The sequence below is a fragment of the Callithrix jacchus genome, chromosome 14 (genome assembly GCF_049354715.1).
Source record: "Callithrix jacchus isolate 240 chromosome 14, calJac240_pri, whole genome shotgun sequence".
NCBI lineage: Eukaryota > Metazoa > Chordata > Mammalia > Primates > Cebidae > Callithrix > Callithrix jacchus.
In genome coordinates, this window is record NC_133515.1 from 81,007,372 (window position 1) to 81,033,235 (window position 25,864).

At 38.0% G+C, this 25,864-nt stretch overlaps 1 long non-coding RNA gene across 7 annotated transcripts in view; it reads right to left on the reverse strand.

The window, feature by feature from the left end:
• The window catches only part of LOC144579174 (uncharacterized), a 331,105-nt gene that overhangs the window by 81,272 nt on the left and 223,969 nt on the right, over positions 1–25,864 (reverse strand). For 6 of the 7 annotated variants that reach the window (XR_013526129.1, XR_013526126.1, XR_013526124.1 and 3 more), the window contains one exon: positions 9,379–9,493. The exons of the other annotated variant lie outside the window; for it this stretch is intronic. This is a non-coding gene — a long non-coding RNA (uncharacterized LOC144579174). The remainder of the gene's footprint in view (positions 1–9,378; positions 9,494–25,864) is intronic. 7 annotated transcript variants of the gene reach the window in all.

A 25,864-nucleotide genomic window follows, 5' to 3' on the forward strand; every position in this document is an offset into this window, starting at 1 on the left:
ATTGGGTCTCTGAGTGGACGCCCAGATTGTTGATGATGAAGTATTTCTGTTACTTTGTTTTCCTTCTACCAGTCTAGCCCCTCTGCTATACAACTGCTGAGGTCCACTCCAGGCCCTGCTTGCCTGGGGAACACCTGTAGCAGCTGCAGAACAGTGAGGGTTCCTACCAGTTTCTTCTTCTGCTATCTTTGTCCCAGAGTGATGCCCGCCAAATGTCAGTCTGATCAGTCCTTTTTGAGGTGACTCTTTGGATATACAGGGGTCAGGGAGCTGCTTGAGGAGACAGTGTGTACTTTATAGGAGCTCAAGTGCTGAGCTGTGAGCTCCGTTGTTCATTCAGCACTGTTAGGCTGCTACGTTTAAGTCTGCTACAGCAGAACTCATAAACCCCCTTTTTTTCCTCAGATGCTCTGTCTTGGGGAGTTAGGGCTTTCTTTATGAGTGTCCGTTGTACCGTCCTGCCCAGCTAGGAGGGAGTCTAGTCACTATTTGCCTGCCGAGGCTCCGCCCTGCTGGCATGGGGTCGGCCCTGTTGCTGCGGGCTCTGCCCTGCTGCAGTGGTCTCTGCCCTGCTGCCACGGGCTCCGCCCTGTGGCGGAGTCTCTCTGTTATGGCGGGTTGCCTCAGCAATGGCAGGCTGCGTCAGCAATGGGAGTGTACCTCATGGGGCAGATTGCCTTGGTAATGGCAGATGCCCCTCCCTGACCGAGCTGCACCGTCCTGGGTTCAGCTGTGCCCACAGTGAAACTCTCCACCCGGAGCATTTTGAATCACAGTTTTGTTTGTCCCTCTGGGGGTGAAACCCACCGAGCCTGCTCACCTGGCTCCCTCCCTCAGAGCGCCTTTTTTTTTTTTAAGTTGAACAGTTGACTCTCTCCCAGGTGTTTCAGTCGCCTGCTGTTCGGGCACCAGGATCTGTGTGATTTCCCATGCAGCGACCCACTGCACTGGCTCAAACGCCACTTCCCAGGTATCTCCTGGTCTGGCTCACTGTCCAAGTCCCGTTTAATCAGATGGATATGCTAATCTGCCCTCCCAAATCTCAGATTGCCGGTTTCACAGGGCACCCGGACCAGTGCATTTGTGCAGAGTGTTGCGGAGTGCTGCTGTGCTGTGGCACCGGCCGAAGCGGCCACCCCAGCCAAAACAGCTGCGCTGGCGTCCCGTGTCTCTCCTACACCTGTGAATTTCCCCATCCTGTGGGCAACAAAGATCCGTCTGGAAATGCGGCTTTGACTCACCCTCTGCGCGTTCACTGAGAGCTGCAATCCTGAGTTGTTCTTGCCACGCCATCTTGAATCCTCCCTCAATACTCTATGTTTTTAAGGGAACAGTCACTGTCACATACTGCTGATACAAGTGTGAATCCAATGCATTCTTCATATGGGGCAATCTGACAATATCTTTTTTTAAATACAGCAATTCCATGTCAAATAATTTATTCTATACTGATACACTTCCACAGGTTATCCTTTGCAGCACTGTTAGCAACAGCAAAATAAACTGGAAACAATCTAAACACTCATCAAAGTTTATTGGTTAAATAAATTTAATACAGTGCTACCATGGAATAAGATGTAAGCATAAAAAAGAATAGCAGCCAGGTGCTGCAGCTCATGCCTGTAATTCCAGCACTTTAGGAGGCCAAGGAAGGAAGATCTCTTCAGCCCAGGAGTTCAAGACAAGCCTTGACAACATAGCAAGACCCTGCCCCTACTAAAACTATTTTTTTTAATTAGCAGGCATAGTAGCACACCCCTATAGTCCCAGCCACTCAGAAGGCTGAGGCAAGAGGATTGCTTGAATCTGGGAAGTCAAGGCTCTGGTGAGCCATGATCATGTCACTGAACTACAGGCTGGATGACAGAGTGAGACCCTGTCACACACACACACACAAAAATGGTAAATTTTTTTTAAATACTGATATGAAATAAACATTGATATATATTAAGTGCAAAAAAGTATACCCAGAACAGTGTATCCAGTGTGCTTTTATTTGTATAAAAACGGGAAAAAGAATATTTATATGGAAAAAGTGTTAATAAAATGTTCTTGCTCCTCTCAGTCATCACCTGAGGAGTGGGGTAAAGATGCAGCCCCTCCCTGAGGTTTCCCTGCCATCCACCTGTGATGAATTTCATCTATGATACTTAAATCATTCCAAAACTACTTAGAATTTAATTAAAGTTTTAAAACAGTTCTTTGAGTGGGCTCAATTCAACCGGATAAAATTGAGAAAGTGCTTTATTCTCCTACTACTGATTTCTAACACTCTTTTCTGGCTGTCCCTTCTATCTCTTATACAGCACCTTGGGAAATCCTACAGCTCCCCAGGTCACTTTCAAACACTGGGTTTCTTCCTTTTCCCTCACCCTGCCCCGTATCATCCTCAGTTATTCTGCTATTAATTACCCATTTAGAGGCAGAGGCAGGAAGATGATGATTCAGTCAACCACCTCTTTGATGAATACTGTTGTTAGAGTCCTCTGTGATTGCTACAGTTAGGGTGTATTTGTCAGCTCCAAATCTCATGTTCAAATGTAATCTTCAATGTTGAAGGTGGAGTCTTGTGGGAGGTGTTTGGGTATTGGAGTGGATCCCTCATGAATGTCTTGGTGCTGTCCTCAAGATAGTGAGTTCTCATGAAATATGGTTTTTAAAAAGGTATAACACCTCCTTCCTCTTGCTCTTGGTCCTCATCTCACGTGACATACTGGTTCTCTATCACCTTCTGCCATGATTATAAACTTCCTGAGACCTCACTAGAAGCAGATGCCAGCACCATGCTTCCTGTACAGCCTGAAGAACCATGAGCCAATTAAACATCATTTATGCATTATTCAGCCTCAAGTACTTCTTCATAGCAATACAAGAATGGTCTCATACAGAAAACTGGTATTGAGGAGTGGGGTGTTCCTACAAAGATACCTGAAAATGTAGAAGTGACCTTGGAACTGGGTAAGAAGAAAAGATTGGAAGACTTTGGAAGATTCAGAAGAAGACAGTAAGATGAGAGAGAGTTTGGAATGTCTTAGAGACTGGTTCAATGATTGTTACCAAAATACTGATAGAAATACAGATAGTAAAGGCCTAATTGACCAGGTCTTAGATCGAAATGAGGAAGTTATGAGAACTGGAATAAGGGTCACCCATGTTATGCCCTAGCAAAGAAGTTGGCTGTATTGTATTCATGCCCTACAGATCAAAGAAGTTTGAACTTAAAGGTGATGACTTAAAGTATCTGGAGGAAGAAATTCCTAAGCAGCATCGCATTCGAGATGTGGCTTGGCTACTTCTAAGTCTATAAAAGATAGAGAAGCAAAGAAATGACTGAAACTTAAAACTTAAAACCAGAAGGTTTTCAATTTGCTTATAATTAAAGGGAAAGCAGAGCATAAAAGTATGGAAAATTTGCAGCCTGGCCATGTGACAGAGACAGAATCCAAGCAGGCTGCAGAACAACCACTTGCTAGAGAGATTAGCATTACTAAAAGGGAGCCAAGTGCTAATATCCAAAACAATGGAAAAAAGCCCTCAAAAGCCTTTCAGAGATCTTAGAGACAGACCCTCCCATCACCCGCACAGAGGCCTAGAAGGAATGAATGGTTTGGGGGGCCAGGCCTTGGAAACCCCTGTCTTGCTCAGCCTTAGGACATTGCTCCCTGAATTCTGACTGCTCCAGCTATAGCTCAGGTCAGCTCTCTGGAGGGCACAAGCCATAAGCCTTGGTAGCTTCCATATGGTGTAATCACACAGAATGCAAGGGTGAAGGAGGATTAGTGGCTTCCACCTAGATTTCAGAGACTGTATGAGAAAGCCTGTTTGCTCAGTAGAAGCCTGCTGCAAAGACAGAGCCCTCACAGAAAATCTCTACTAGGGAAATGACAAGGGGAAGTGTGGTATTGGGGTTACCAGTCACTACTGAGGAACTACCTAATGGGGCTGAAGAAGGTGACTACTACCCTCCAGACCCCAGAATGGTAGATTAATTAGCAACTTGCACCCTGTACTTGGAAAACACAGGCACTCAATTCCAGACCCTCAGAATACCAACAAAGCCACAGAGGCAGAGCTGCCTGAGGCCTTGGGAGCCCACACTTCGCACCAGTGTCCCCTAAATGTGGGACATGGAGTTGAAGGAGATTCTTTTGGAGCCTTAATATTTAATGACTGTCATGCTGAGTTTCAGATTTGTGTGGGGCCTATTGCCACTTTCTTTTGGCCAATTTCTCCCTTTCAGAATAGTAATGTTTACCCAATGCCTGTACTACCACTTTATCATGGCAGTAAATAACTTGTTCTGATTTTACAGGCTCATAGGTGGAAAGAAATGAGTCTCAGAGGAGACTTAGGACTTGAGACTAAAATGAATTAAGACTTTTGGGGACTATTGGCAGAAGATAATTATATTTTGCAATATGAGGACATTTGATCTGAGGGGCCCAGGACAGAATGATACAGTTTGATTGTCCCCTCAAAATCTCGTATTAAATGTACCCCAATGTTGGAGGAGGGACCTGATGGGAGATGTTTGGGTCATGGGAGTGGATTCCTCATGAATGTCTTGATGCTGTCTTCATGATAATTGAGCCTCCCTGAGATCTGGTTGTTTAAAAAGTTGTGACACATACCACTCTCTCTCTTTCTCCCACTATCATCATTAGACTTGCTGGCTCCCCAGCACCTTCCACCACAATTATAAGTTTCCTGAGGCTTCATCAAAAGCAGATGCTGGCACCACACTTCCTGTAAAGCCTACAGAACCATGAGCCAATTAAATCTCTTTTCTTTATAAATTGCCAAGCCTTAAGTATTTATTTATTTATAGCAATAAAAGAATGGTCTAACACAGTGGTACAGGTGTGCAATGCTCATTCTTTCTTTAGGGGCACAGTTTTGTGCCTTCTGTGAAGCTAATTCTGCTAGGAACCTTGATATGTCTTATGTACTCTCTGCCTTCTTGGCAGTCACTCAGCTGCAGCCTTCAGTAGTATTCCCTACATACCTTCTTTCTGCTTCAGATAGCCCTTTGGGCAGGACCTAACAAAGCTACTATCCCTAGCATCTACTCCTCCCATGGAAACTCACCCACTCTTGTCCAGGAGACGTTCTGAGTATAGTTTGTGAGCTCAGAAATCATCCCTTCCTTCTTTCCTGTAGAAAGTGGAAGCTCCAGCCAGTTCCTGACTTCAGATGTCCTCAGGCCAGAGTCCAGCACCAGTTTATATACCTGCAAACTAAAGAGGTCAATCTCCAGTTCTCCCAAGAAATGTATCACTTTCCCGTCTTCAGACATTCCCCTGCATTTCATGGCCTTTTCCATTTGTCATTTCTCTCCCATGTGTCCCTTCCCCAGACTGTCCACTTCAGTGGGATATAAACCCAGTCATTTTTATCGCAGAAAATATTCTTATTGCACTTTAGCAAGTCAGCAAACATATGGGAATGTTTGTATGCCACATTCCACTTCTAGAAAATACCCCTTAATCTTTCTGAGTGTTCTCTTGCATCTCACTGACATTTTTTAGTAATTCCCTCCCCCAAATTGATTCTATACATCTGATGAAGGGTCAAAAAGCTCCCCAATACTGTGGTATTTCTGCAAAAAAAAATCTCCTGTCAGCTTGGTATTGTGGACCCAAGTGAGAGACATGAGTAGAAAGTTGTTGGCCACTTTGGCTGCATCCTTTTCAAACTATGGAAATGTGTTTAGCAGTTCTCATTTAGAACAGCTAAACAAATTTATCACCTGATGTCCTACCACATTTATCACCTGATATCCTCAGCTTTGAGTAATGATCAATTCCTACCAACAAGATACCTCCCCTTCTGCATTCTGTTATACTAGTTTCCATTGTCTCCTTATTCCATGAACTTTAACTTTGCTTGTTCCCCACTGAATGTAAGCTGTTTCATGTCAGAGAACAGGATTTCTAACTCTTCTGTGACCCCAATCCACTCTGAGCAACTACCACAATGCTGGGTACAAATTACTTAATTAATGAATATGTAATTACTTGTCATATTATATTCACAGGTTGTAGGGCTTATAGATTACTTAATAAATTACCTGATTAACACTGATTAACAAATTTCTTTAGTAATAAATAAGTAATTACTTGTCATATTATAGATTCATAACTCGAAAGTTAATAAAAGTTGACTGAATTCATTCTCAAGGTGCCCTGCCTATACTCCCAGACGCCAATCCTTTCTTTACATAGTTGTTGAGAAAGGCCCAATATATTCTGGCATAACTCTGAACTCTTCTACCATTTGACAGCCTGTTTTTGCTTCAGGAGTACTTCTGTGAGACAGTCTATTAATGAGTGGCTCTTTTGATACCTCCTTAAGGTCTCTGTGAACCTTCTCTATACTCTTAATTCCACCTGCCACTAGAGTCAACTCCAACTATTTGACAAGTATTAGGCACTTACTACATACCTGTCTCTGGGATATAAACAACGATGCTCAAATTACGGGAAATACAGACATGCAAGAAAATAATTGTTCTGTATTTTAGTGAGTACAGAATGTTACACAGATGAAAGCATAATCAATTCTCATGGGTAAGACAATCTGATAGACTTCACAGGAGAAACAATATCCACAGTGGGCTTTGTATTAGCCTAGAAGATAAAGGAAGAGATCCTCCCAAATAAGAGAAAGGAATATTTTCCCTAAGAAGACAAATATCAAACTCCTCTTCCAGCCTCTTAAATTATGGCCCCAAATTTTCTCTCAAAAGAATTATAAAGTTAAACTCAAAACTCCAAATACAAAACCTACACAGGTGAAAAAGAGGACTTAAAATCTGTTCTTTGTATGTATCTATTTTGTCCTTGTGCCTATGTTTTAATTAAGTCTAGGTTTAAAAATAATAACACCCAAATGTTAGTAAGGAAATATATATTTAGCAAATCTATCAAATTGGAAAAAAATAGAGTGTGTTCTCCAAGAATTATGTGTTCCAGAATTGATAATTTGCCAAATTCTTTTAGACACAGTAAATAAGGAAATCGAGATATTTACCAAAATAAATGCAAGGCATATTATGCAGTGTCTCTGAAAACATCTTAGTTTGCCTTTTTCGGAAGCAATCTGAGCTGGCAGTGTTTTCAATTACTTAAAACAGCAAGATGCTGGGAACATTTCTCAGTTAAAGTGCTAAGTTAAAACATGTCAAAATTTTTCCCAAATCCAGAAAATCACTTTAGGATTTGCACAAGCAAATCCATATAATCCTCTTGACATTTAATCTGCCCAAATCAGTGGTAGAAGGGGAAGTTTCTTTACTTGTATATCTTCAAACAATATCTCAGACTTCTGACCAGTAAATCTTAGCCATTGCCACTGAGGAATGAATGGACACACACCCCCAGGCTCCAGAACTGTAGTCTGAACCTTTACCTCCAATCTTCCAAGGGGAGCATATTGCTCTGAAGCCTTCTCTTTCTCTAAAAAATTAAAAGCATTTAAAAAATATTCCATGGCTGGGTGCAGTGGGCTAACACCTGTAACCCCAGCACTTTGGGAGGCTGAGGTAGGCGGATCAGGAGATCAAGAGATCAAGACCATCCTGACCAACACGGTAAAACGCTAACTCTATACTAAAAATACAAAAATTAGCTGGCTGTGGTGGCACATGCCTGTAGTCTCAGCTACTCAGGAGGCTGAGGCAGGAGAATTGTTTGAATCCAGGAGGCAGAGGTTGCAGTGAGCTGAGATCATGCCACTGCACTCTAGCCTGAGTGACAGAACAAGACTCCATCTCAAAAATATATATATATTTCCTGTAAAGTAAAACTATAAAAATGTAGCAAAAATCAATAAAATGAACACTTCTGGGAGATGCCCTACATTTCTCTTGTGACTTTCGGTATCCTCTATGACTACCTCCATCTAATCCCAGTTGTACTCACATGATAAGCAGTGCTTTAGCTTATAAATTGATTTACAAGCCCTCATAATAATAATTACTATTGAACAGTGCTTCTTACACTAAAATCGTCACCTCTTAATTCTCACAATTACCCTTTGAAGAAGGTACTGTTATTTGCTATTTTTAATACTATCCTATAATAAAGAAACTGAGGCTGAAAATGTAAAATAACTTGCCCAAAGTAAGCATTAGTAGTCAAGTCACCAAGTCTTATTCCACAGTCTATGGTCCTCACCAGCTTTTAATATCTCACTGTCTTTCTCATGGGTATGGCTTACAGTTTCAGCTTAAAGTGTAAATTTTAATTTTTGAGGCTATATTTTAGCCAGCAATATGTACATAATATTTATGTGAATAAATATCTGCCATGAGTTTTATGCCCCCACTGTATAAATACTATAGTACTCATTGGCCATCATGATAAATAAAATATATATGGTATTTCATTGCTGAAATACACAAGAGGGCTCAGAAAAAGCGGGATAAAAGGAATTAGTAACCCAATTTTGCAAATAACAAAGCAAACCAAAAGTGATTGACCACTTTTCCTAGGATCTTGCAACTAGTAGAAAAGGTGAATTTCTGCAACTGGCACTTCCAATAAAGCAATTCTCAAATAGAAGATTCCTCATTCTACAACCACATCTTAGCTACCATCTCGAAGCATAAAACTATAATAGAGCATTCTTCACCAGACATCCCCCCCGCATTTTATGGTATTTTATATTTATTTCTTTTATATATATTTGTGCTCCAGCACTGTCCATTTCCATGGGCCAGCCAGTTCCAGTACACAAATTTTTCTTATTGCAGTACAAGAAAACAGGAAAGAATAGGCAGCCCCTGGTTTTCACCACCCTCTGTTTACTTGAAATGGTCTCATAAAGTCAATGGCCTTATTGTTAAGTAGATCATATATTTTCATGGTACAGAAATATTCTAATGAAAAGACAGTCCCATAAACAAATAATGGCTATTACCAGCAATATATCATACAAGCCATGACTGTACATTTCTATTATTAAGTACCAAAATTATTCTTCAAGTCCTACCTAAAGAGCATAAATTTCTAAACCACTGATTACACAAGAGATTTCAATGAACAGTCATACAAAAGGCTTCCCAGCATTATATTCTATTGTGTTTACCATCTACCATCTGAGTTGTTTCCTTCCCTCTGTAGCCAACTACCTCCAAACAACTGACTTGACTTCTTCTTTTTCCCAAGAACTTCCTAGTTTAGGTCTCTCTAAATAGTTACCTCCCTAAAATAGCTTTCTCTTGAATTGCCAATGACCTTTATATTGTTAAAACCTAAAATCAATTAATATTTTTATTGTTTATATTACCTCACCTGTTAATAGTGTTTGACAACGTCCGTTATTATATCAGCCTAGAAATACTACTTTTCCTTGGCTCCCAAGGGAAACACTCACCTGGTGTTTTCTCTCTACATCTTAGGTTTCCTCTGCAGAGTCATCCTTTTTTAACCACCATTAAAGATTGGTATTCTCAAAGTTCACTCCTAGATGTAGCTCCCTTCACATACTCCTATAAGAAATATCACAAACAACAAAACATTCTGAGGCAAACAAATTCACATCTGTAGGGTCAACCTGTTCTTTGAGTTCCAGACTCACATGTCCAACCACCTACTTAATTTAACACTTCGTTATGCTACAGGCACCGCATATGTCAAATATCCATGATCAAACCTGTGATCTCTCACACCAAACTCCATCTTCTACTAGTAGTTGCAGCTTCTGTGAATACTTTATCATCCAGCCAGTTGCACAAGCTGGAATCTAGAAGTCATCTTGACACCATTTTCTCCCTCACCCTACCTAGATGTAACCCATTACAAAATATTGTCCATTTTACCTCTAAATATCTTACAAATGTTTCCACTTTTTTATGCCTCCATCACAATAGCTCAAGCTGCCATCTCTACCTAAACTACTGCAATAGTTTCCTAACTATACTTCCTGCATACAAATTTATATTTTTGTATATTTTCCCTGATATTTTCCATATAATGGAGCCAGAGCGATCTTTGCAAAAATCACATCATGACCTACATTGAATTATCTAATGACTTTTCCCTGTTCTTATAAAAAAATGCCAAATCCTTATCATGCTTTGGAATGTCCTACATGGTCTGACCTTTGCTTCCATCTCCATCTTCACTTTGTATCAATCTTGTCCTTCTTCTAACTTTAAGCACAGTTTTCTATCAGTTTTTGTACCTTCCAGCAACAGACTCTTTGCCATTGTGTTTCCTCTATATGGAACATTTTCACCAGCCTCTTCATCACCTTCCATACTCCCTTTCTTCCAGGATCTTCTAGCCATCCCTCAGACCTCAATTCTAGTTATCAAATCCTCTAGGAGGCCTTTTCTGAATATCCCCTCTACCCAAATACATGCAACCATAGGTCTTGATCAGCTATTGTCATACGCTTCTAGATACATTTATTTCCATCTTATTATATATATCATTTCAAATGGCATGTGCATTTGATTAATCCACACTTGGACTATAAGTCAAAAAGAGCAGAGATCATGTCCTTGCTTACCGGTATAGTCCTAGACCTTATTACTTAACTGGGTATGTATTTGATACTTAAAAATATTTGTTGGATGAATGAATAAATGAATAATCAAGACCTACAAACAACATATTAAAATCAAATATTCATTTTCAAACATTTTTTCCCATATCATGGGAATTTAAGAAGATTAATTTAGGTAAGGCCTCTTTTTATTCATGATCAATTATCCGGTAGAAATAGAATACATTTAAAATTATTTCATTAAGCTTAGAACTGAGTTTAAAATGTAAGTAATATGGGATGAGGACATAGAGGGGTTGTATAAAATTTGCTCAGATCATTTCAAATTTTACACTTTTGTATGCGTATGCCTCAGTTTTCCAGGAAATCTTTTATTATGCCATTCCCAATTCAGTGAAGAACAATTAGAAGGCCCAAGAATTTCAGGCATTGTACAACAGCTATGCTTCAGTAAGGCAGCCAAATTTAGTAAGAAATAATCCTTCCCTGAAGGAGCTCCTAATATAGGAGGGAGGTACAAAATCAAGTACATATCCTTAGGACCAAATAGCATGTTCAGAAAATGTACATATTTTAAAAGAAAAAGAGAAATAACCCATTAAAAAAAAAAGAGTAGAGGATAAACAATAGATAATTTCAAGAAAACTAAATCTAAAAGACCAGATGATCTAGACCCAACAGACACATCTGCTTAAAGATGGCCGTGTCTTGATCTCTCCTTAACCAAATAATTCCAGCCTGACTCCTAGAAACTGACCTGCTGAGCTGCTCCACCAAGCTGCTTTTAATTATTATCTGGCTAAGTCTGATCTCCCATTATTTAGACAGTGAAGAAAACATGGAAGCCCCAAGTCTGAAGCAAAGGGACGATTCTTTTTCTTGATATTTATGCCCCAGACCTTAAGCCAAGATGGAGACAGATTTAGTGAGGCTCAATACATATAATTTTGGAAGAAACAGGTTTACCAAAAGAATTCAGAACAATCTTACTTTTGTAAACTTTACAGAAATATGCAGTCACAGGAACACATTGCTTGGATCCCACCCCCACCCCACCCACCACCCTACCCCAGAGCTTGGGAAGATGCTCTGAAGGTTCAGCTTTCTTCAGCTTAAGGCAATTTTCTCCACTGGCTCAGATATTCTCAACTTTGGAATGCAGGATCCTAACTGAGCCTTTCACCTTTGCTGTTTCATTTGTCACTAATCCACCTCCTTCTGTACAATGGAGCCTAGTCTACTTAATCTCTCAATACGCCATCCTTCTGGAAAGAGAATAATTGCCTAACATTCGCCTGTGCTTTGTTCTCCCCCAAGTTACCCTTGTAATAACTCAGCATGCTACATGTGCCTCTTGACATTTGTGCTTCTCTCTCCCAGTCTCAAGATGGCTTTCCGGTGAGTGGATCCCACGTTGGTCCCATCTGGCATACAGACTACATGTTATCACATTGGGCCCTCTAATACCTTCCTATATCCTATTCCACTCCCAATATTGTGCTCTTGTGTTTTCTTTATTTTTATTTTATTTTATTTTATTTTATTTATTTATTTTGAGATGGGAGTTTCGCTCTTGTTACCCAGGCTGGAGTGCAATGGCGCGATCTCGGCTCACCGCAACCTCCGCCTCCTAGGTTCAGGCAATTCTCCTGCCTCAGCCTCCTGAGTAGCTGGGATTACAGGCATGCGCCACCATGCCCAGCTAATTTTTTGTATTTTTAGTAGAGACAGGGTTTCACCATGTTGACCAGGATGGTCTCGATCTCTTGACCTCGTGATCCACCCGCCTCGGCCTCCCAAAGTGCTGGGATTACAGGCTTGAGCCACTGCGCCCAGCCCAAAATAACTTTTAAATCACCATCCTGCCAACTTTTTCAAATGTAGTCCCATTTACATCGACTATTAACTTGCAAATATTATCAGGTAAATTATAATTATGACTCATATATTTTCCCATAAACGTAGACATGTTTCAAGGCATAGGAAATGGTCTGACACATTCCCTCCTCTCCCAAATCTCACTTATTCTCATGTTCAGCTGATAGAGGGATCACAATGCTTATTCTATAGAGCAACTTTTTTTTTTTTGGCTGCCAATTATCTTGAAAAGGTGTTCTGCATGCACTGCCCACATATTTCACTTCTCAGTCACATGTCAGACCACTTCAGTCTGGCTTGCAATCTTAGCAACTTTCTGCGAGGGCTTTCTAAAAGGTCAGCATTCACCACCTAATTGGATAAGTGGCCTTTTCTTTGGTCTTTAGTTCACATAACTCTGTCGCTTTTGGCACTACCAATGGGCTTTCCATTTTAAAAGCACCTCTTCTCCTGCTTTTCTTGACAACGCTCCATCCTAGGGTTTGTTGTTGCTGTTTTTTAATCTCTATGACTTTTTTCCTTGGTCTCCAATATGGTATCCTCTTTTGAAATATTGCCGGCACTAAAATTCTATAATAAGTCCACTTCCTTTATTCTCTGGTTTGTCTCCTCAAGGGATCACTTTCACTTCCATGACTTCAACTATCACCTGTACACTGATGACTCACAAGGTATTTATCACACTGACCTCATCCTGAGCTTCAGCCCTATATTTATAAGTCCCTCTACCTAAAAGTAAAACAGGCAGCTTAATATCTTTCCACAAAAAAAACTATTCTCTCTGCTATATTAATCTTCAAAATAAGGCTAATGACTGTACTTATTATATAGAATTATTAAGGCAACACTAGCTGCTATAACAGATAAACCCAGAAATCGCAATGACTTCACAAAACAAGAATTTATCTCTCATTCCCTTGAATTTCAATGGCAGGAAGGAAAAAAGTTGTAATGCTCTGCCCTTCTTTATTCATTCAGGGCCACAGGAAAGAAGAAAAATATGCTGTCTCTAACACATCCTAGGCATCAGTCTCAAATTGCAGACAAAAAATTTTTAAACAAGTGGATTTCCTAAAAGTTCTTGTTTTTATGGGCCAAACCTCACAATAGTTTATATTACTTCAGCCAACATTTCTTCAGGGGGAAAAAAATTGGTCACATGGTCAAACTGCAAAACAGACTGAAACATACTGCCTAGCTCTGTACACAGGAGGAAAGGAAAGTGAATTTGGTGAAAAGGTAAGATTAATTAATTAACAGATAATTGCCAGATATCTGCCACTTAGCCTGATAAATAGTGACACAACTGTTGGCTTATCATGCATTTGTTTAGTCATCTAAGTTAGAATTCTCAGAGTTGTCTTTTATTTTTCACTATTCCATGTCCAGCTGGCCATCAGGTCATGCAATTCTATTTTGCAATTACCTCTTAAATGTAAACATTTCCCTCCACTTAAATTGCCTTGGCTCAGTGGTTCTGAACACTTGACAACAGGATATCCTGGCATAGTTGGGTTTTTTTGTTTTTTTTTTTTAATTACTTAAATCTTTCCAGGATAGACATTTCATTAAAGCTTTCAATGTAATCTTAATCCTAAAGGGCAGTTAAGTGTGAGAAATACGGCTCTAATCCAACCTCTTCCTTGCCACGTCCAGAATGATCTCACTGAAGCACTCATTTCATCAGTGTCTAAGCTAAGGTATGTATATTTGAATGAGTCTGCAAGGGTGATACACTAAAGAATTAAAATGTTTATTTGTATGTTTTATTTAATGCTACATTAATCATTGTGTAAGTTTTGTAATTTACAAAATTTATTAATACAGTAGAATCAAGGCATTTCCTAACTTAAAATTTGTTGCTGACTGTGCATTCTCTAATGCAGTGGTTTCTGGTATAGAATGTAAATACTCACTGATATGCATTCAGAAAAAATATGTTGAATATAAATTTTGTTTAGCAATTGTATAAGTCAGGGTTCTCTAGAGAAACAGAATCAATAAGATGTGTGTATACATATATTACATATTTCGACACATATATATCATATATATCAAGTGTGTGTGTATATATAGGTATCTATTCATAGAGAGATAGATTTAGAGAAAGAGAGAGAGTTTTTTTAAGGAATTGGTTCATGCAATTAAGAATGCTGACAAGTATAAAATCTACAGGATAGGCCAGTAGGCTAAAGGCCCAGGGAGTGCCACTGCAACAGTTCAAATCTGAAGGCTTTTAGCAGAATTCTTTCTTCCTAGAAGGAAGTCAGTCTTTGTTCCATTAAAGCTTTCAACTTATTAAATAAGGCTCACCATATTTTGGAAGATAATTTGCTTTATTCAAAGTCTGCCCATTTAAATATTAATCTAATCTTTCTCACAGACACATCCAGATAATGTCTGATTAACCCTCACAACAATGCAAAAAAATGTGGTAAAACTTTAAAGAAAAGTCCAAGAAAAAAAAAATTCCACCTCTAGTTTGGGGGCTAATGGGCGAAAGATCAGAAAAAGCACTTAAGAGGCTCCTAAAATTCTGACACTCTTCTAATTCTTAAGTGGCAGCTTAAGTACACAAGTGTAATTATATTAGTGGGGGTGGTGCTGATAATTTACATATATAGAGGAATATTTTAAATATATTCAGTATTTGGGCTGGATGCAGGGGCTCACACCTGTAATCCCAGCACTCGGGAGGCCGAGATTCATAGAATCACCAGAGGTCGGGAGTTCAAGACCAGCCTGCCCAACAAGGAGAACCCCTATCTCTACTAAAAATACAAAATTAGCTGGGTGTGGAGGTGCATGCCTGTAATCCCAGCTACTTGGAAGGCTGAGGCTGGAGAATCGCTTGAACCAGGAGGCAGAGGTTGCGGTGAGCTGAGATCGCCTGATTGCACTCCAGCCTGGGCAATAAGAGCAAAACTCCATCTCAAAAAAAAAAAAAAAATGTGTATATATATATATATATATACACACACACACACACACACACACACACACACATACACACACACACACATCTATATTTTCAATATTTAATATAAACAAATGTTAAAAATGCAATCCAACAAAATTTAAAATTTTAATTCCATCCTATTAACATCTGCTCCTCTTTCTGGCAAGCTCGAGTCTGATTCATGGATCTCAGATTTCTAGTAAATGAAGGATGTTCAGTTTGGTTCCTCACTCTTGTTTATTTTTGCTATCTTACTCAGTTTTGTCACTCTATTCTCTCTCCATTCTTGCAGGCCTCCTTGCTTTTCCTCACCTATGCCAAGAATGTTTTCACTCCATCATCCTATCACTCATCATTTCCTTTCTCTGGAAGCTCTTCCTCAGCTACAGTCTCCCTCACACACTTCACTTAGGTCTCTGATCAAATGTTCCCTCTTTACCTATTGACTTTACCATCCCTCTTAATCCCCTTTGTGCATTTTCTTCATTGCTGTTATTACCTGATGCATATAAGCATTCATTCATCTTTTTCAACCAATAAAATGCAAATATAACAGCATAGATTTTGTTTTGTTAGGTGATATAACCCAAGCACCAAAAACAAAGCCTCATACATACTAAATAATCAATAAATATTTGTGTAATGAATCAATATTACTAATCAATTTTATAGAGAAAAATCCTGATGGGAGTTATAGAAATTCTCACCTGTGGTTTAATACATACAATAAAATTGACAAGTTTGCAAGAAAGAATTGATAAACCCTAATTTAAATTTTAATATAGATCTCTCCATAATGTATAGGAGAAATTTAAAAACAACAAGCCAAATATCAGTCATAACTGCAAGATCCCGGAGTGATTTTCAGGTTTATGTCAGCATAACTTACAAAACACAGTTTTGTGGCTTATTCTTCACTATGTTTAATTAGCACAGAGAAAGGATGCAGAACAGGAAACGAATGAGTAGCACGTCAGCAACATGACATGACATCCTGACACAGCTTCTGATGTAGCTCATTACTGCACAGGGTACATTTTGATTGGGAGACACGACAAGCAACTGACATAAGTGAAGATCACAACACAGAAACCTCAGGTCAGGACTTCTTAGCTTAAATCGAAAGCTAACCTGCTGGCTCATAGGAGATGATCACCTAGATCATAGCTAGATCTGATTTATTTTTAGGACTGCAGAATGCCACAAATTATGGCAAATACCAAAAATCAGTATGATACAGACTAAGTTCTTGTCCACAATGCACTTAAGTTAGCAAACAGTAACCAGAAAGCAATTTTGAAAGCTCTTATTGTGAAATCTAAAACACTCTGCTAAATAAGTCATAGGCGCAACAATAAATCATAATTTATAAAATATATAAAACTGATCACTAATGAATATGCTATATAATGAAACCTAAAGGTTATAGCTAAAATGGTATTTAAAAGATATTTATAAACTATGTTAAAAAACAAGAAAAGCTAATATGTCATAAGTATTTCTTCCCATGTATTCAGTCTTCCTATGCCTTATACCTGGGGAACCCGTTCTGCTGCTGTCAGACCTTTGGTCTCCCCACTGTAGCTGATATCCATAGTGATTTTCCCTAACAGTTGATATGGTGAATCCATCCATGCCACTATAGCTTCCTCTTAACTGGATGAAGATGTGATCTCTTCCTTACTTCTTCAATTACTATAAAAACTTGTAGTGTGCATAAAAAATATATTTACCTATACACCTAAAAAAATAATAACTATAGGCTGGGCAAGGTGGCTCACACCTGTAATCCCAGGACTTTGGGAGGCCAAGGTAGGTGGATTACCAGGTCAGGAAATCAAGACCATCCTGGCCAACAAGGTGAAACCCTGTCTCAACTAAAAAATGTAAAAATTAGCTGGGTGTGGTGGCACATGCCTGTAATCCCAGCTACTCAGCAGGCTGAGGCAGGAGAACTGTTTGAACCAGGGAGTCAGAGGTTGCAGTGAGCTAAGATTGCGCTGCTGCACTCCAGCCTGGTGACAGAGCGAGACTCTGTCTCAAAAAAAACAAACAACAAAAAAACTATAAGGCAGATAGCATTGTATATAATGGCTATATATATTGACAGTTGTATATAATGACTACATATAGTCTTAGAACTACTATCAAAATGATGAATGAATGAGAAAAAAACACACACAAAACAGAAGCTCATTGATTGCATTTATAAATGAGAGTATGCAGTACAAAAATTTGACCTTGCCCAACAAGGAGTCTAGCTTTGCTCTCAGCCTCTGGAAGCCAATCTATTTCATACTTGATAGGAGCATTGTTATTTGAGTTGGGGGCAGGGGATGGAGATGGTTATACCTGATAATCTTAGGGTATAGACTGGCTATGGCAGGAAAATCAATTATTGGATTTAGGGTGGAGGTCTGAGGTCACACAGTATGCTGAAGTTTGAAATTGACCAGATGGGCAATCAGTCAATTAATCATGTCTGCATAATAGAGCTCCAATAAAAGTTGCAAACACCAAGGCTTGGGTGGATGTCACTGGTTAGCAATGCTCCATGCACATCGTCGCACATCAGTGTCAAAAGAATAACATAACCTGAAGCCAATAAAAGTTTTGTGTCTGGAATCCTTGAAAACCTTTCTTTATATACCCCTTCTTTGGCTTATTTTTATCCTTTCCCTGTAATAAAGTGTAACTGTGAATATAATAGCTTTCAGTGAGTTCTGTGAGTTTTTCTAGTGAATTATCAAAGCTGAGCATGGTTTGGAGAACACTGCAAGCTTGCATTTGGTATCAAAAGTGACGGTTGTCTTGTGCGGACTCTTTCCTCTAAATTTGTAGTAGGGACCCTAACTCCTTGCAGTTGGTGTTAGAAGTTTTGGCAGACTTGGCACTCTAGAAGACTATATGCCCTCATCTTTTGCAGTTTGGTCAAGTCTACGTAGGGAGTAAAAAAGATAACACTGCATACGAAATGTTGGATGCAAGGAATGATGGGACAACAAGCTGATAAGCTAATTTCAATATTTTTTATAGTATATAACCAAAAGACAATAGGATTTGTCTTAATCAGTTCAGGATGCTGTAATAAAAAACACCAGGGACTGCATGTATTAAACAGCAAACATTTGTTTCTAACAGTTCTGAATACTGAGAATTCCAAGATCACGGCACTAGCAGAATAGTGTCTGGTAAGAGCCTCCTTTCTGGTCCATAGACAGCTAACTTCTCACTATGTCCTCACATGATGGAAGAGGTGAGTGAGCTCTCTGGAGTCCCTTTTAAATGGGCACTAATTTTATTCATGAGGACTCTACCCTCATGACCTAATCTTCGCCAAAAGGTCTCACTTTCTAATATCACCACATTGGGAGTTAGGATTTCAACATGAATTTCAGTAGGGGGCATGCGGCACATAAATATTCAGTCCATAACCTATCTCCTCCTGAGAGAGTGAAAAAAGTATTAAGAAAATTATAAAGCCCAATTAAAACATATAGCAGACAGGTGTGGATGTAGACAGAGATAGATACACAGATGATACAGCAAGTAAATGAAAGCAACTAAAATAGTACATATACTACACTACATCATCTATTTCTGGAAAACAAAATTGACACAAGGGTGGATGTTATATACTATGAGAATTAGTGAGAAAAAAACGCATGAAAAATCGAAGAAACTCACTGATTACCTTTAGATACTAAGTGAGAGTGTGTAGTAAATAATTTTGCTTTGTCCAATAAGAAGTCTGTCTTTTCACTCAGCTTCTGGGATGCAATCTATGTCATACCTGAATAAAGCACCTGAATACAGTGTCTGTGTAGAGCTAAGATGTTTTCAAGTGCACATGAAATCTTTAAGAGAGTTTATTATTATACACAGGCTACAAAGAAAGCCTCAAGAGAATCAGTCACAAAGAATAAAAATAATACAAATAAAATTCTCTGCCCATAATGCAGTGGACCTGTAGGCATATAACAATAACTTTTAAAGGGCCTTCCACCTGGTATTAAAAAATAAAACCAAACAAAAACACCATAACTCTTGGATCACAGTAGAAATAAAAAACAAAATTGCAGAATTTCTTAAAAATAACAATAAAAACAATACATGTGAGAAATTAAGAAGACAACTGAAATAGGCAATGAAAGAAATGTTCTGGCATTAAATATTTATTTGACTAAAAATACAAATTGAAAAAAAAAGTATTGAATAATCAATTCAGAAAGCTAGTGAAAGAAAACCCAGCAAAGTAAAGCAAATAATAGCAGGACTCAAAAAATATTTAAAATATTGGCTTTGTAGAGTAAGTATAACACCAATCCACAAATCTGAAAAAATGCATCCTAAAACACAACTGTAGAAGAATTTCACTTACAAATATCAATGCAAAAAAATCTTAAATTGGTCAGCAGAATCCAAGAGCATATTAAAAATTAATACATCATGAAATATAATTTAGTCCCAGAGTGCAAGACAGTTTATATCAGGAAAATGTTGCTGATTCATACCATTAATAGAGCTAACGAGAAAAATCATATTAAATCTCTATACATATCAAAAATTAGATACTTAACAAAATTTAACATTTACCCATGTTAAAAAAAAAAAACACTCAATAAAATAGGATATCTAATTCCTAGCCCAAAGCCAGCAATTTTTCTTGATAGAGAAGCACTAGATATTTTCAAAATAAAACCCAAAAGAAGAAAGCCCGCTACAGACAATCCCTAACTTGTGATGGTTGCCCTTACGATTTTTCAAGTTTTTGATGATGCAAAAGTGATATGCACTCCACAGAAACTGTATTTTGAGTACCCATACATCCATTCTGTTTCTTGTTTTCAGTATAGGCTACAGTATAGTCATACCTTGGTTTATTGTGCCTCACTGTATTGTGCTTCCAGATATTGCAAGTTTCCACAAACCAAAGGTTTGCAGTAACCTGAGTCAAGCAAGGTGCCATTTCCCCAATAGCAGGTGCTCACTTCATGCTTTTTTTTTTTGAATTAAGGTATGTACTTTTTTTAGACATCATGCTATTGCACACTTAATACACTACAGTACCCTATAAATATAACTTTTATATGTGCTGGGAAATCAGAAACTGTGTGAGTCTCATTTTATTGTGATACTCACTTTATTGCAATGGTCCAGAACTGAACCCACAATATTTCTGAGGTATGCCTGTATGGTATTTAATACGTTACATGAGATGTTCAGCACTTTATTACAAAATAGGCTCTGTATTAGGTGATTTTGTCTGTCGGCTAATGTAAGTGTTGTGAGCACACGTATGGGTGTTATTCATGTCCTGTCACATCAACCAAAAATAGACAGATAATTTGAACACTGGATATTTTGTTAAAATATTATTTATGGCACAATAAATATAATATGGGGTATATTTGCTGTGATAATGTTGAAGGTATATTTGTAATGAATATTTATTATTTGGATTATTTTGAAATCTTAGTAATATTTAATATATAATTGATAGAATCTCTAGGACGTGGTACAAAATAATCTGGGGCTAGAAGCCAGGCAGTTGCTGGGGAAGTTAATAATTGTTGAGGCTGGATAAATAGTTCATTATACTGTTCTTTCTACTGATGTATATGTTGTAAATTTCCTAATATATAAAGTCTTTAAAAATAAAGAAAACCTAGAGAAGTAACTCATTTTACCTAAGTTTGTGAAACGAATGTGAGGAATCTGTAGCTTATGTATGATTAAATACTTCTGTTTCTGAAATTTTTACTCTAATTGTCCTGTTCTCTCTAGATAATAAGGAGCTAATTGGGATTATTAAGAAGTTAGCAAAAAAAAAAAAAAAAAGCATTCTCAAGAAAAGCCAAACAATTTTAGGAATTAAAGTTTTACATTGTCACAGACTCCTGTTTTATAATAGCTATTTCAATACTTTCTTTCATATATTTCTCCATTTATGGGTCCCTGTCTTTCCATCAAGACCCCATTAAAGCAAACACCTGCAACGACATTGCCTCTGCTCCTTTTTAGTGTACCAATTAACTCTTTCTATCCCAAACTCCTTCTAAGGACAAGTAATGTGAAACCTTAAATCATAACCAAATATTTTCAATACTTTCAAACCTCTATGTGGCAGGAAGGTGTTTTGTTTATGTATCTTACAATAGATAACTTTCAATATGACTCTTTTGCAGAAATATCACCAGACCTTCAAGAAATTAAAGCAAAATCAAAATTACCTTTGTTTTCAAAGAGCACAGAAATAAATTTTATATTTTAAATGGCACTGTTAGTCATGTGATAGCATCATACATTTTGGTAATTCAGATGCTAAAGGGTATCAGCCACCTTTAAAGCATTTCTGCACCTTAAATGTTCAGGGGCAGTACCAGCTGTAGTCACTTGATTGCAGCAATGGGGTCGTGCTCTCTCTGAAGTCTAATATAGCAGCTGCTCAAAGGTCAAGCCAAGTTGACCACACGTTCTGCTCCTCCTATCTTTCGCTTTAAAAACAAGTATATGCCAATAATGTATTTTTTAATGTGCTTTAACAATTTTGAGACAAGATTCTAAACTTCTCTTACTTTCTTTAATGTATTTAAAGTCTTTTTAGGTATTTTTCTTCTTTTAGGGGGATATAAAATGTGCTCTTTGTGAAAGCTGCAAGGGTTTTTTAGCAATATATTTTTTTCTTCCTAGTTGTACAGATCATATTTCTCTTACTGAAGGAAGAATTCTGGGAAGAGAGAGAAAAGAAACAGGATGACCATCTCTCTCCTGTTATTTAATCTTTCTCATCATAAAACTATTATTTCTAGGAAGCATAAAGCTGTGTGTTTTTATTTAGAAGACTTTTTACACTGTATTCCTTTTCCATCCTCTGCCTGTTACCAAGTTCCAAAGTTGTTTCCACATTTTCGGGTATCTTTGTAGCAAAACACCACTCTCTGTAGACTCAATTTACTGTATTAGTCCATTTTCATACTACTATAAAGAATTTCCTGAGACTGGGTAATTTATAAAAGAAAGAGATTTAATTGACTCACAGTTCAGCACGGCTGGGGAGCCCTCAGGAAGCTTACAATCATGGTGGAAGGGAACAGAAAGCAAGGCTCCTCCTTCACAAGGCAACAGGAAAAACTGCCAAGCAAATGGGGGCCTAGCTCTTTATAAACCATCAGATCCCGTGAGAACTGAAGAACAAACTCACTACCATGATAACAGCATTGGGGGAACCACCCCCATGATTCAATTAGAAAACTTAAGTGCTTCCTTAATAGGTGGCTGCTTTTAGGCCAAATTACCTCCACCTAGTCTCTCCTTTGATACATGGGGATTATGGGGAATACAATTCAAGATGAGATGAGACACAAAGCGTAACTGTATCTATTCTCTAGGAACGGACAAAAACAACCCTATCCTTACATTTATCAAACAAGAAGTTGCCAAATTATCTTGAATTTGGTTTTTAAAAGATTACATGGCCTATGGACACAGAAAGTAGAAGATAGTTACTAAGGCTAAGAAGGGTAGTGGGGGCCTGGAAGGGAGGTGAGGATGGTTAATGGGTGCAAAAAAATAAACAGAATGAACAAGACCTACTATCTGATAGCACAACAGGGTGACTATAGTCAACAGTAACTTAATAATTACCTGGCCTGACAGCCTATAGTGTTTTTGACTTTCTTAAAGAAACAGGCCAGGCACGATGGCTCATGCCTGTAATCCCAGAACTTTGGGAGGCCAAAGCAGGGGGATCACCTGAGGTCGGGAGTTCCAGACCAGGCTGACCAACATGGAGAAACCCAGCCTCTACTAAAAACATGAAATTAGCCAGGTGTGGTGATGCATGCCACCTACTCAGGAGGCTGAGGCAGGAGAATCACTTGAACCCAGGAGGCAAAGCTTGCAGTGAGCCGAGAGCACACCATTGCACTCCAGCCTAGGCAACAAGAGGGAAACTCCATCTCAAAAAAAAAAAAAAAAAAAAGGAAGAAACACATAACACACTCACATGACACCAGTGGTTCCCAAGCATTTGGAATTTAGCATGGATCCTAATTAAAATATTTAACAGCTGGTAAAGCATGAGCAGTCAGAAAGTATCCTGGTGACCCCAGCTATGACAGGTATTCACCTTGTAGATATTTAATTTTGAGGAGGTGTAGGGTCCCAAGAAAGGAGATTGGGTGGCCAAAGTGGGTATGAAGGCAGGCAATTAAGGCATAGTTATTTTAATAATAGATATTTAATAATAATTATAACTTTATTTCAGTAGTTTCACAGCCAGTAAAGCTGTAGATGCTTAGCATTTTCAAGTGCTAGAATATACCAATTAGTGATTTTTCTTTAAATTGGGAACCAGTATATGATATCAACTTTTCTCAAGTGAGTATATTTAAAAAAGCAAAAATGTATGAAATGCCTATTGTCATCATCATTTCATAAAAGACAAATTTAAAACCATGTAAGTAAAAGAAGGCAAACATAAAGACATTTTTAGTGGAATGAGTTCACCTTTGTGAAACACTTACAACACTTACTTTATTTTTTGTAATTTCTCTACTGACTTAAGTAAACTTAATTACTGATCGGCCTCTGTCCCCAGAGAAACCTTCACCTGATATTTTTTTAAGCACCAGTTTAAAGTGAAGAAGTGTGTTACCCTAGAAGATACTATATGAACAGAAAATCTGAGCAGGTCAATAACCAGAAGATGAATTAGTTTCATCAAAAGGTTATTAAACATTGATCATTATTTATTTAGAAATGCCAAATATGGCCCAACTTCCATTTACTTTGTGCTCACAAATCTAGTGTCAAATTAGGATTTCAATCTCTTTTTATCTTAATCAAAATATGTTGATCCATTTGTTTTATTGCTGATTCTTTGTAATGCATAATTGATTTTTTTTACAGTACAACTACAAAACTACTAGCTCTTACAGAAACTCCATTTCAGCACACACATGAATTCACGGTGGTACAATATTAATAATTTTACTCTGGGAAGGATATACAATATAAGCTGATGTTCTTCATAACAGAATTTGTGTGGATTAGGGAAACTTTCTAACTAGGTGAATGTTTTCATTCCACAGTATAAGCATTTCCAAAAGGAAAGCAAAGAACTAAAAGTTTTCACATGTTTAATTTAAATGCAATTTTCTTGAGATTCATTCAAACTCAGGTCAAGTTTTCTAGTGATATTTCTCAACATTCTGAAATCCAACTAGAGGATCATTTTTTACATTAACTAATTTGAAATTATAAATACATTTGCATGGAGAAGCACAGACTTCTTATTCTTAAAGAGAACTGAAATATACATAAAGAAAGTTAATTTCATATGATACCCACAACTATATGCATGATGGCTAATTGCATATTGCATATTAGAAGTAAATGCTTAGCTGAGTGTGGTGGCTCATGCTTGTAATCCCAGCACTTTGGGAGGTCAAGGTGGTCAGATCACCTGAGGTTAGGAATTCAAGACCAGCCTAGTCAACATGATGAAACTCCATCTCTACTGAAAATACACAAAAAATTAGCCAAGCATGGTGGTGGGCACCTGTAATCCCAGCTACTAGGGAGACTGATACAGGAGTATCACTTGAACCTGGAAAGCTGAGGTTGCAGTGAGCCAAGATCATGCCATTGCACGCCAGCCTGGGTGACAAGAGCAAAACTCCACCTCAAAAAACAAAAGAAGTACATGCTCTTCTTGCTCATCATCACTGAGATCCAGAGACCTTTCCCTTTCTTTAACTGAATCTGTTCTTAACTAGGAAAACTTTAAACTATTTACTCCTGTCTACTATTCTAATGCATGATTTCCAAAACATACTTTGATGTCTTAATTAGTTAAAAAATGATTTGTACAGAACCATCACTCATTATTATTTTTATTCTTTTCTTCTCTTGGTATGATATTTCTCTTCCTTCTCCTTAAAGAAAATTTTGGACAAACATGTTCCAAAGGAAACCAAACCATGGTGATTCTCTTAATTTTTAGTGCAATTAGCAAAGATTCAAGAAAACATCTCCCAACAGAATGATTGCATCATCCAGGAGTGCAATTCTTGGCTGGCTTAGTCATGGTACAACTATTTACCACAGCTTTGGTGTTTAATCTACATAAATGTACAGAGGCTGTCTCTTTGCTATTCTCCTTTAACAGTAAAAATAGAATCAGATAAATACAATTTAATCTGCTAATTTTTTTTAATGTATAAGAAGAAATGAATGACCATTCTTTCAGACTGGACAAATTACCATAAGCCTTTTCTAAAAGTCACAGCAACCACTCAGTGAAAGGATGTTGCTATGTACCCATGACCTAAATGAAATGATGGGACAGAAATTTGATCATGGTCTCTTTCTCTAGTCTCTATCGTAAATGATGGTGTCCCATTATTTTTTCTAAAACTATAACTTCCCTGTAGAACCATCTGTTTCCCTTAGGATGGGGGTAGGATATCAATATCTTTCCTATTAACTATGTCCAGAGCCTGATTC